The sequence below is a fragment of the Mastomys coucha genome, unplaced genomic scaffold (assembly GCF_008632895.1).
Source record: "Mastomys coucha isolate ucsf_1 unplaced genomic scaffold, UCSF_Mcou_1 pScaffold15, whole genome shotgun sequence".
Taxonomy (NCBI): Eukaryota; Metazoa; Chordata; class Mammalia; order Rodentia; family Muridae; genus Mastomys; species Mastomys coucha.
The window spans coordinates 80,004,709-80,015,274 of NW_022196897.1; the positions used below are offsets into that span (position 1 = coordinate 80,004,709).

A 10,566-nucleotide genomic window follows, 5' to 3' on the forward strand; every position below is an offset into this window, starting at 1 on the left:
GAGGGGGGAGGAGGAGGAGGAAGAGGAGGAAGAAGAAGAAGAGGAGGAGGAGGAGGAGGAGGAGGAGAGAAGAAAAAAGAGGAGGAGAAGGAAAAATAAAAGTTACAGATAAAAGGAGACTAGAAGGAGATAGAGGTAGAGCTGGGGGTGCTGTGTCTATGTATCAAACACTGCCAGATTCCTGGTCACCATTAAAGTTAAGAAAGAGGCACAGGACAGATTTCCCCTCAGCGTCCCCGTCAACACTGGACTGGCAGCATCCATAGCACACTCTCCCAGTGTGCGGTCTGCCCCAGAAGTCAGCATCTGTGTGAGTCTCTTTGAGTTCACAGATGTGCATCCTGAGAGAGGTATCTACTTAGCTTTGCCTTGAGGGATCTTAGGATAGGCATTCTACAAATATTTCCTGAACCTCCCCCATTTGTCAGGCACTGTTCTCAATGCTGGGGCCCTCAGTGAGCAGGAGAAACAGAGCCGTGCCTCCCAGGAGTGCTCATTCCAGTGACTGACAGTTCTGTATCCTAGAACTTTGGCTTGTCTGATTTTCCTGTGTTACAAGGACCTTATATATCCACTACAGAAAAACCAAGTTCAGTTCTGAGGTAGAAGAAGGTTCATTTAGTAAATAAAGTAACACAGCATTGACTACAGAGTATAGCACACTTTTATAGTGCTTGTCCAGAATGCAGGAGGCCCAGCTCTCAATTTTGAGAACCAAGAACTACGGAGGCAGGGGTGAGTTATCCTAGGGAACTCGTCCTCAAGTTTCCAGAGACCTCTAGAGCACATGCCCACATGCTTGTGTGTATGTTTGTGTGTGTGTGTGTGTGTGTGCACATGTGCGCATGCACATAAGTAAGTGGGTTTGAGCATCTGCACATGTATATGAAGGCCAGAGCAAGATGTCAGCTGTTTTCCTCTGATGCTATCGACTTTATTCCCCTGAGACAGGTCACTCACTGAAATGGAAGCTCTCTGTTTCAGCTAGACTGCCTGGCCAGCAGGCACTCGGGGTCCTCCTGTCTCCACTCCCCCAGTTACAGGCACCTGCGCATGTACATGCACACACACATACACACACACACACACACACACACACACACACACACACACACACACACACACACACACACACACACATACACACAGTGTTTGGCTTTGTATGTTGGTGCTGAGGACTTGAGCCCAGAGCCTCATCTTACACAGTAAGTTCTCCTGCCCACTGGGCCATCTCCCCAGCCCCAAGACCTCATTCTTTAAGAGAAGATGAAATATCTTCATCCAGTATCCCCAGAGACACCTTTTTTCTGCCTCTTTTTTCAATTTCATTAAGTTTGTCTTTCTCTCTCTTTTTTTTTCTCAGACTGAGAGTTCTCATTAATATCAAATGCAGTTGAGTTGCCCTACTTCAGCCTACACAGGGGTCAAGGGAAGACTAAAGTAATTTTTTAGACTGTTAAGAGCATAGAGTTTCATTAAGATTATCTCTTGGAAATTATTACTGCACGCAATGAGGTTTCTTTTCTAGTCTACACATCAAAGCACAACTGAAGATCAGAGTATCTGTCTCTAAAAATACCTGGCATATGCATATGGAATCCATAAATGGAATGCACACATGTTAGAGCTACCCCATGTCATGCCATGCATAAAGCACTATACGACATGCTCCCCGCTGCCTGGGATGGAAAGTGTCCCTGGTATCTTGGCACTGGCTGGGCTCATGCCAGGTTTTGCTATATGACCTTTCCTCTAAGAGGTTAGATGTTAAGGTCTAGTATCATACAAGAAAGACTGCAGTTTAGAAGACCACTTATAAGAAATAAACGAATTTATTATAGAGGTTAGGATTTAGTGTTATTGGAATGTGGCTGTGGTCTGAATGTGAAGTGTCCCTTAAAGGCTCATATATTTGAACACTTAGCCTCCAGATGGTGTCACTGTGTGGGGAGGTGAGGCTTATGGCTTGACCCCACTCTCTGCCTCCTGAATGTGAATGCAATGTGACCCGCCAGGCTCCTGACCTCACTGCCATGTTTTCTTCATGATGAATTGCATCATTCTTGACCAGAAGTCAAAATAAACCCTTCCTCCTGTAAGTGGATCGTGCTTATCACAGCAACAGAAAAGGAAGTAACACATGTCAGATCAAAGACTCTGCAGCTCACCAGCACAGTCAATGACTCCGATATGGAGAAATGGCCCTGGATTTCTCCCCACCGGGCTCCAGCTCTCTGATCAGGGTATAAGGAGCCTTTAACTATCAATGTTTAGTCACTAGTCGTTCCTGTGGTGAACCTGACATGTAAACACCTGTCGTATATTGGCCAATCTGGTCAATCATAGCGAATGACTTAATCCCTAGAGTCTGTCTTCTAATCTCTTGGATTTAATTCCAGACATCTATCATTACAGGTGGGTTTGGCCTTCCCTGCAGGTGGAAGGTGTGTCCCCAGTTAGCCACGGGGCTAGGCAGTCAAGCATGGCTGTCAGTTTGAGTTGCTGCTGAGCATGAATCACCAACAATAACCAATCTCATAAACCTCAAAAGTAAGGATCAGGACACAAGTGGCTGTGTTTCCTGTGAACTGTTTGCCATCTAAATCCCCCAATATGGATTTGCACAGTCCCAGGGCTTTGTCGTGGAGCCAGGGATGTGAACACTGGAGCAAAGGACAGTGTGGAGAACAGTCGCATGAAGCTGAACTGAGAACCACATGGACCCCACTGATACACTTGGCTGGGGTGGGGTTTGGGACGAGGCCCTTCCCTCCTCTGAAGCATCACTATGCTATCCTTTATAGTTGAATACCTCTTGTATGGGACTCTTGGGAGAGTTGTGTGAAGATAGAAGAGAAAGCAAAAGGCTGGTGACTCACTTATGCAATGGGTATCTAGTGAGCACCTACTTTAAGTCAGACTGACCCAGGAGCTTCAAAAAATCAATAGCAGACATGCTATCTGTTGTCCACCAGGACAGACAGACAGGAGCTGAGAAACCCTGGGAAAAACTGTGGAACTGCAGCAATGCTAACTGCTTAGGAGAGGACCAATGGTCAAAGTCATAGCCATCAATCCAGGGTCAACTATTAGGAGCAGGGGAAGAGGGGGACAGTGTCCCAAGCCATCAGCAGGGTGAAGCTGCCTAGTCAAGGAGGGTGTAGTAGAGGGATGAATAGGAGGCAGCATGGAGACAGACTATACAGTTCTGGCTAGTAGACGATAGAGACAGATTGTGACAATGCCATCAGCTGAGATGATACCCAGGAAGCTGCTCAGGGGTCTGGACTTTCACAGCTCATAGCTATCTTTCTGGATTACAGTGTCTATGCTGGTCCCTTTGGGTGCCTGTACATCCCCAATACATCTTTCCCTTTCCTGTGTTATATGCGTTCCATTCGTCTCACCCCCAATCACAGTGGAAATTTCTGTCATGTTCTGGTCATAATTCAAACACTAGAGCAAACAGACCTGGGTTAAAGCCTGGATCTATTGACCACTGCTGGTGAGACCTTGCACAAGACATTTCCTCACCCTTGGCCTATTTCTTTAAAAAAAAAAAAAAGTGTGTGTGTGTGTGTGTGTGTCTGTCTGTCTGTCTATCTGTCTATGTGTATGTCTGTGTCTGTTTGTACCTGTGTGTCTATGTGTGTCTGTATATGTGTCTGTGTGTGTATGTGTGTATGTGTCTGTGTGTGTATGTGTGTCTGTGTCTGTGTATGTCTGTGTGTATGCAGGTGATCATGAAAGAGTGTGTCAGATCCCCTGGAGCTGGAGTTACAGGTGGTTCTGAGCCACCTGATATGAGTGCTGGGAACCAAACTCAGATCCTCTGTGAGATCAGTATGCACTTTCAAGTGCTGAGTAAATCTCCCCAGCCCCTAAGCTTATTTCTTCCTTTACATATAAAAATAATGCTAGTTACTGCACGGGTTCAGTATAATGGATTGATAAGTATAAGCATTTTAGAACGGAGCCTGGCACTCACATGGTAAATGGGTGATAAACACTCCTGGTGCCCTGAGGATTTCCTATGCACAGCTCAGCTATTTCCTGCGGAACACCCTGCCAGCAGCATCATTGCTGCTGCTTTATAGGTAAGTGCTCATCCACTGAATGGGCATTAAGTGCTTTGATAGGAGTGAGCACTCACAGTTAGGGAGGCGCAGCACAGACTCTAATCACAGCGCAACTCAGGAAGGGATGGAACTGTCAGTGGGCTCCCACTAACCAAGCCCAACTTAAGCTTTGAGATAAGTAATAAGGAAATGCAGAGATGTCTCTGTTGGTAGAATGTTTTCCATCCCATGGTGAGGACCTGCTTTCAGATCCCTAGAAACCAGTGTAAAAAGTCCTACACTGGAGAGGCAGAGGCTTGCTGGCCGGCCAGACTAGCAGAATCAGTGAGCTCCAGGCTTAGTGAAAGATCCTGTCTTTGAAACTATGTTAGAAAGGCCAGTAAGAAAGCACAATGGGTAAAGGCTCTTGCCCTGCAAACCCAGTGACCTGATTTCAATCCCTAGAAACCACATAAGCAATAAGTAGAAAATTAGCTCCATAAAGGTATCCTTGGACCATGTACATATAGTGATGCATGTGCCCATTCACACTTCATACCCATATAAACACATCATATAAGCACACACACACACACACACACACACACACACACACACACACACACACCACAAATAATAGAAACAATATCACATTAAATAAATCATGAACCACAAGTCCATAGTGATAAAAATAAGCAAGTATTCAAATAAACAAATGGGCTGTGAGGATCGGTAGTCTTCCCCATGTCAGGATGCCAACTAGTACACAGAGGAAGTATGTAAAGTTTTTAAAAGGTCACTGATTCGGGGCTGGGGAGATGGCTCAGTAGTTAGTAGCACTTGTTTCTCTTGCAGAGGACCTGGGTTTGGCTCCTAGCACTCACACCTGGTGGTTTATAACTGTCTGTAACTCCAGCTCCAGGGAGTCTAAGGCCTTCTGGCATTCAGCAGTATGTTCACACATGTCATGCATATAAACTCATGCAGGCACCCACACATACACACACTTTTAAGTCTGTGATTAGCAAATTTCATAGAAATAATTGAGCTGAGTGGGAATTGTTGGTCGATGCTAAAATCACAGGGTAAATTTGAGGGAACCAGCATCTTTTTTTTTTTTTTTCTGAGAAATATTGATCAATGGTAAAGCTCAGCACACATCCAGCACCAGGACTGACATGGAGTCACAGCAGCAGGGATGGCCAGGTGACCCCGTGGACCCTCATGGTTAGACGGGTTAGGGTTAGTTAGGGTTAGGGTTAGGGTTAGGGTTAGGGTTAGGGTTAGGGTTAGACGAAGAGGATGAAGAAGGTGACAGTCACACGGAAGCATCCCATGACCTCAGACAGGTCAAAACTCAGGATGGCCTAGGAAAAGACCTGCTGCTTGAGAGATGGGTTCCTGGCATAGTCGATAATCAACCTACCAAACACTGTGCCATTGCTAGCCCCTGATCCAGCCACACCAACTGTGGTGGACCCAGCACCAATAAACTCGGCTGCCGGCTGCCGTGTCAGTGTCCCGGGAAGTAACACCGGTCTAGAATTCCCATCTGGCCACCTGGAGAGGGAGCTGCTGCAGGCAGGCTGTTCAGCTGGGCCTCTGGTGTGTGTACTCAGGAGGGAGGCAGACACAGGCCTGATCAGACCCCTGGTACAGGAGCCAGTCAGAACTGGAGAACTGAGCAGTGCCTTGGTGGTCTGCATTCAGTATTCTGTATTCCCACTTCCCTGAAGCTCTTGTTCGGCCCACAGCACTCTCTCCGCTCAAGGTGACTGACTCCGACTAGGATTTCTATATGTTCCCCCAGAATGCTTACTAATTACAATGGATAAAATCTTGACTGCAGAGTAGCTGAGAGGTTAAAGCCACCTGTATCAGCATTGGAGGAGGCAGCTTCCTGCACTTCCTGCTTCAGGAAGGATAGGGCGTCTCTCCTGGTTTTTTGTTTTTTGGTTTTTTTTTACCAAATACACACCAAAAAAAAAAAAAAAAACCTAAGTGTGACTAGTTACGATATGCACAGAAGTTTAACGGTGACTAGAACACTAGACACACTCCAGCATGAGCCCATCCTACCACATGACTGCTTCATACTCCTCAGAGATCACAGAGGGGATTGTTCTAGATTAGACATCTGGCAGCTAAGTGATCATGTGATCCTGGGCCAGGAAAAAAATAGTGTTTTCTATACAAGAACATGAGTGGAGCAGCTAGCTTGTGGTGTTATATTTATGCTAATCTCCTGACTCGTATGTGGATATGAAAGAAAATGTCCTTCTTTTTAGGAATACACACTGAGCCGTGACCTCTCTGGGGACCCAGGAATGAGTCCATGGTAAGGGAGGTAGCTATGTGGATACACAGCAAGCAAATACACATTTGGAGACATGATGTAAGGATGTGTAAATGTTCTTTATAGCACCTTTATACCCCTTTAAAAAATCTGGACTTATTTAAAAATTAAAAGCTACTCATAAACACAATCAAAGCAACTTCTTTTTCATCCTTGTTTGGAGAGGGGGCAGGGAGAGAGAGGAAAGAGAGAGAGACAGAGAGAGGTCTGGCAGGCTCAGCTTCTGTGTGGACAGTTGTGTTTCCAACAGTCCTGCTGGGTGCTGACAGAGAGAAGCGTTAACATTACTTCTGGCCTTACTCCAGAGAGAGGGCAAGCAAGAAGTGGAAACAGCAAACACTTGTACAGCCGAGGGGCCTGTTCCCGGATGTGTGACGGGGAAGTGGGGAGCTGGCTTGGGCCGAAGTGGAACTGGTATGGTTGTTGGGGTGGGCTTGGCTGAGGTTCAAGGATCAGGGCTCGCTCCACTCGCTCTCTCTTCCCCCACAGGGAAAGGTAAGCAGCAAGTGACTCAAAACCCAGCTTTGACTTTTCATGAAGCGAGCACTGTCTGGGTCATTTACATATGTCACTGGACTAACCCAAACACTACTCACTTTGAAGATGAGGATGGTTTAGAAGGGTTTGGCTACAGGGGCTGCATAAAGCAGGAGAATGAAAGAGACTCTGACCATCATGCGGAACACCACTCAAAATGCTGGCTGAACTAAGGATTTACAAAATTAACCAAATGGCTATGGAACACTCATAAACAAAAGCCAAAACTTAAATGAAAGCAGAAACCTGAGTTGGGGTAGGGCGGGTACCTACTGTCAGGTCCAAAAGAAACTCAGGACAAATGGCTATCTGTGGTGTCCATTAGCCTACCAAAGCGCATGCTGGCCTCCAGCCTCCAGCGTCTCTTCTCACCCCGCGCCCCCTACCCTAAACTGCTCCAGTTCATGAGCCTCCCTCCCCCCAGATTCTCATTCTCTTATAACCCTGACATTTCAGCTATGTGCTCTCTTGATCTCCTCTCATTTTTTTGGCTTCCTCTTTTGGCTCCGTCTCCTTTGCTCACACTCTGTCTTTCTCCTTCCCTCTCTGCTCTTTCTCTCCTCCCATGGCCCATCCAGTCTGCTGGTCATTTTCAGTGTACAACTTTCCCTCCCTGCTCTGGCTGTATTGCCCTTCATATCTATGATAAAAACTTTCCCTCGATCATACCTTGGAGCTGCCATGCCCCTCTTTATACATCTGGTTCCCAAACCCTCAGTTTATATACTTTACCGCTCTGAGGACATCTGCTACATAATGCGAACCTTAGCTTTGTTTCTCATGGGCTGACTGAGGATGGGGCCACTGTAGCCAACAGCCAGAGCCCTTGGGCACTAACAGAAGTCCCCAGCCCTTATAAGAAGCTAGGTCCCTAGTGATCTCTATGGACAGTCCAGCGATAAACTAAGAGGCAACTCCTGTGCACCAGCCCCACTGAACTCTACATGGAGAGCTCAATAAAGAGCTGAGGGTACAGCCATTCCCAGACAATTCCTAATCCTGATGGCTCTCAGTGAATCTAGAGTCTCCCGTTCACATTCCATGGTTAAATGGGAACATCTGAAGCTGAAGTCTTAGGTTTAAACAGCCCTCCAGAGGTTTTGGTAAATATTCGGAAGCAGCTAGAAGCTAATTTCTTTCTCATTTCCTGGAAGAGCAATATACACAAAGGTAAACAGAACAACAAATGCAAGTTCCATCCTGTAAGCCAGAAACTCAAGCACAGAAAGACTGGAGGAAACAAGAGCTCACCAGAAGGGCATGATGATAAAATTACTGTGCACACAGATAGTTATTTGGGGCAGAGAGTGAGGGGCAGAGAATGAAGGACAGAGATTATAGCAAGCTAGCCCAAGAGACGCTAATTAAAACAGAAACCAACAGGTAAAAATCCTCCAGCAAACAGGCCTGACCTGTGGCTGCACAGTTACTCACCAGCAGCTTTGGCTTCAGCATTACTGGCATTTTGATTTCTATAGTTCTGGGGGTTGGGAGGCGGGGTCCTATGCACTGTAGGTGGTTTAGCAAGATAGAAGTATGAAGTGCATCTCCATGGATTACTTGACAAGATTTGGAGTCACCTAGGAGACACACCTCTGAAACTGTCTATGGGGGCATTTGCAGAGATGAGGACCCACCCTGAATGTGGGTGGTACCATCCTAAGGGCTGGGGCCTTGACCCTGAATAAAAAGGGCAAAGAAGAAAGTGAGCTAAGCGCCAGAGTTCATTCCTGTTTCCTGACCTCAGGTGACATTTGACCCGCTATCTCATACTCCTACTGCAAGCCATCTCCACAATGATGGACTATATACCCTCAAACCAGGAGCCCAAACAAGCCCTCCCTTCCTCAAACTGCCTTTTGTTGAGGGTTTTGTTACAACAATGATAAAAGTAACTGATATGGGTGTGTTTGCCCCTACCCCAAACTGTAGCAAACAAGAAGTGACTAGACATTGGCACAAATCTTTGGGGACAAAATTTCCCAAGGTTGGTGTTCCCTGCTGTAAAATAGCAATCCAGATCCATTGGTTATGTCCCACACTACAGATCTGTGAGCACCAGGGAGGGATGGAGGAAACTCACTTTGGAAGGTAAAGTGAGATACAGAAAAAAAGTAGCATAATTGCCCTCAACAACAGATCCCACAACACTCTGGCTGCTCTTGCAGAGGACCTGGGTTCACTTTCCAGCACCTCTATGGGGGCTCACAACTATCTGTAACTCTAGCGTCAGGGGACCCAGCTCCCTCTTCTGGCCTCCATGAGTATTGTACACAACTGATATACACACCTTAAAGAGCTTCCTACAAATAGAGCTGTGAACACACAACTCACAGGCTAATTCTAAAGTGAATTAGCATAGACTAAAGACAATCACACTAAAGCAAATGGGTGGGAAGGGTCTATGAGCCTACCAGATGGAAAACACTGGCCAGAAAAGAAACTGTTGCCATGGGTTAGATGAAAATTCCAAGCAACTAGTGATCGGTGAAAAAAAAAAAAAAGCAATCTGAGAAAGCGTCCATGACGGAGAGCCACAAAGCAGAAATAGAAGCACACAGTTAAGAAAAGCAAGACAAAGCAGGGGGGTGACAGAGGCAGGGGGCTGTCAGGAGAGATGTGAGGACATATAAAAGAAAGGCAGCTACAGGGTGCAGTTGGAAGCGCTTAGCCAGAGCAGAGTAATGGTAACAGGCTAGTGATCTTGAAGGAAATCCAATAGGGCAGGGTAAAGACAGTGGCTGTTTTTAATTCCAGTGAAAATTACAGATACAGAAAAAAAAGACAAAAGGGAGCCAACATACACATAATTAGAATTCCTAAAGAATAAAAGCCAAACAATGAAACACAATCCTTAAAATAGAGTGCAGAGAGATGCTCTTGAAAGCAAAGATATAAATCTACCTGAAAGGCACTCTGTGTGCCAGGGACTATGACCTAGAACAACCAATTCCAAGACTCTTCTAATAAAATTAACAGACTTAAAGGGGAAACGAAAAATTCCTTTGACCAGACAAGCTCCCCCCCCCCAAAAAAAAATGACTCATAAAGGGAGAAAGTCAGGCTGTCTGCATAGCACCCAGTGCTGAACTTCAGGTTGAGATTCTCGGGTATTTTAACTGTTGTGTGTCTTCTTCAGATAATGAATGAGTCCTATGCCATTTTTTCCCTTTAAATATTAAAGAATGTAAGAGTGTTTATGGGTATTTTGCCTGTGTGTCTATGCACCAGGTGTGTGCAGTACTCATGGAGGCCAGAAGAGAGAGTTGGTTCCCCTGGGACTAGAGTTGCAGATGGTTGAGCCTGTCTGTGGGTGCTGGGAGTTGAGCATCTCTCCAGCCCCTTTTGCCCAATTTTACAAGGATCGCCTTTGCTGTAAAGTTGTAAATATTTCCTAAATATTATAGACACAATACCTTTTTGGATATATGGCTCAGAAATTTATCATCTCAATCCTGTAAAGTGTGTATTCATCTTCTTTTTAAGATGCTTTTTACATTGTGTGTGTGTGTGTGTAGGTTGGAGGATAGCCTGTGCAAATCAAGCCTGTCAGCCTGTGGTTCCCAGAGATAGAACTCAAATCATCAGGTTTAGAGAACCTTTGCACACACTTGC

At 45.8% G+C, this 10,566-nt stretch overlaps 1 pseudogene; it reads right to left on the reverse strand.

Moving 5' to 3' along the window:
- Positions 1–5,347: 5,347 nt before the first annotated feature.
- Positions 5,348–5,764, reverse strand: LOC116091737 (annotated as a pseudogene).
- Positions 5,765–10,566: the final 4,802 nt, after the last annotated feature.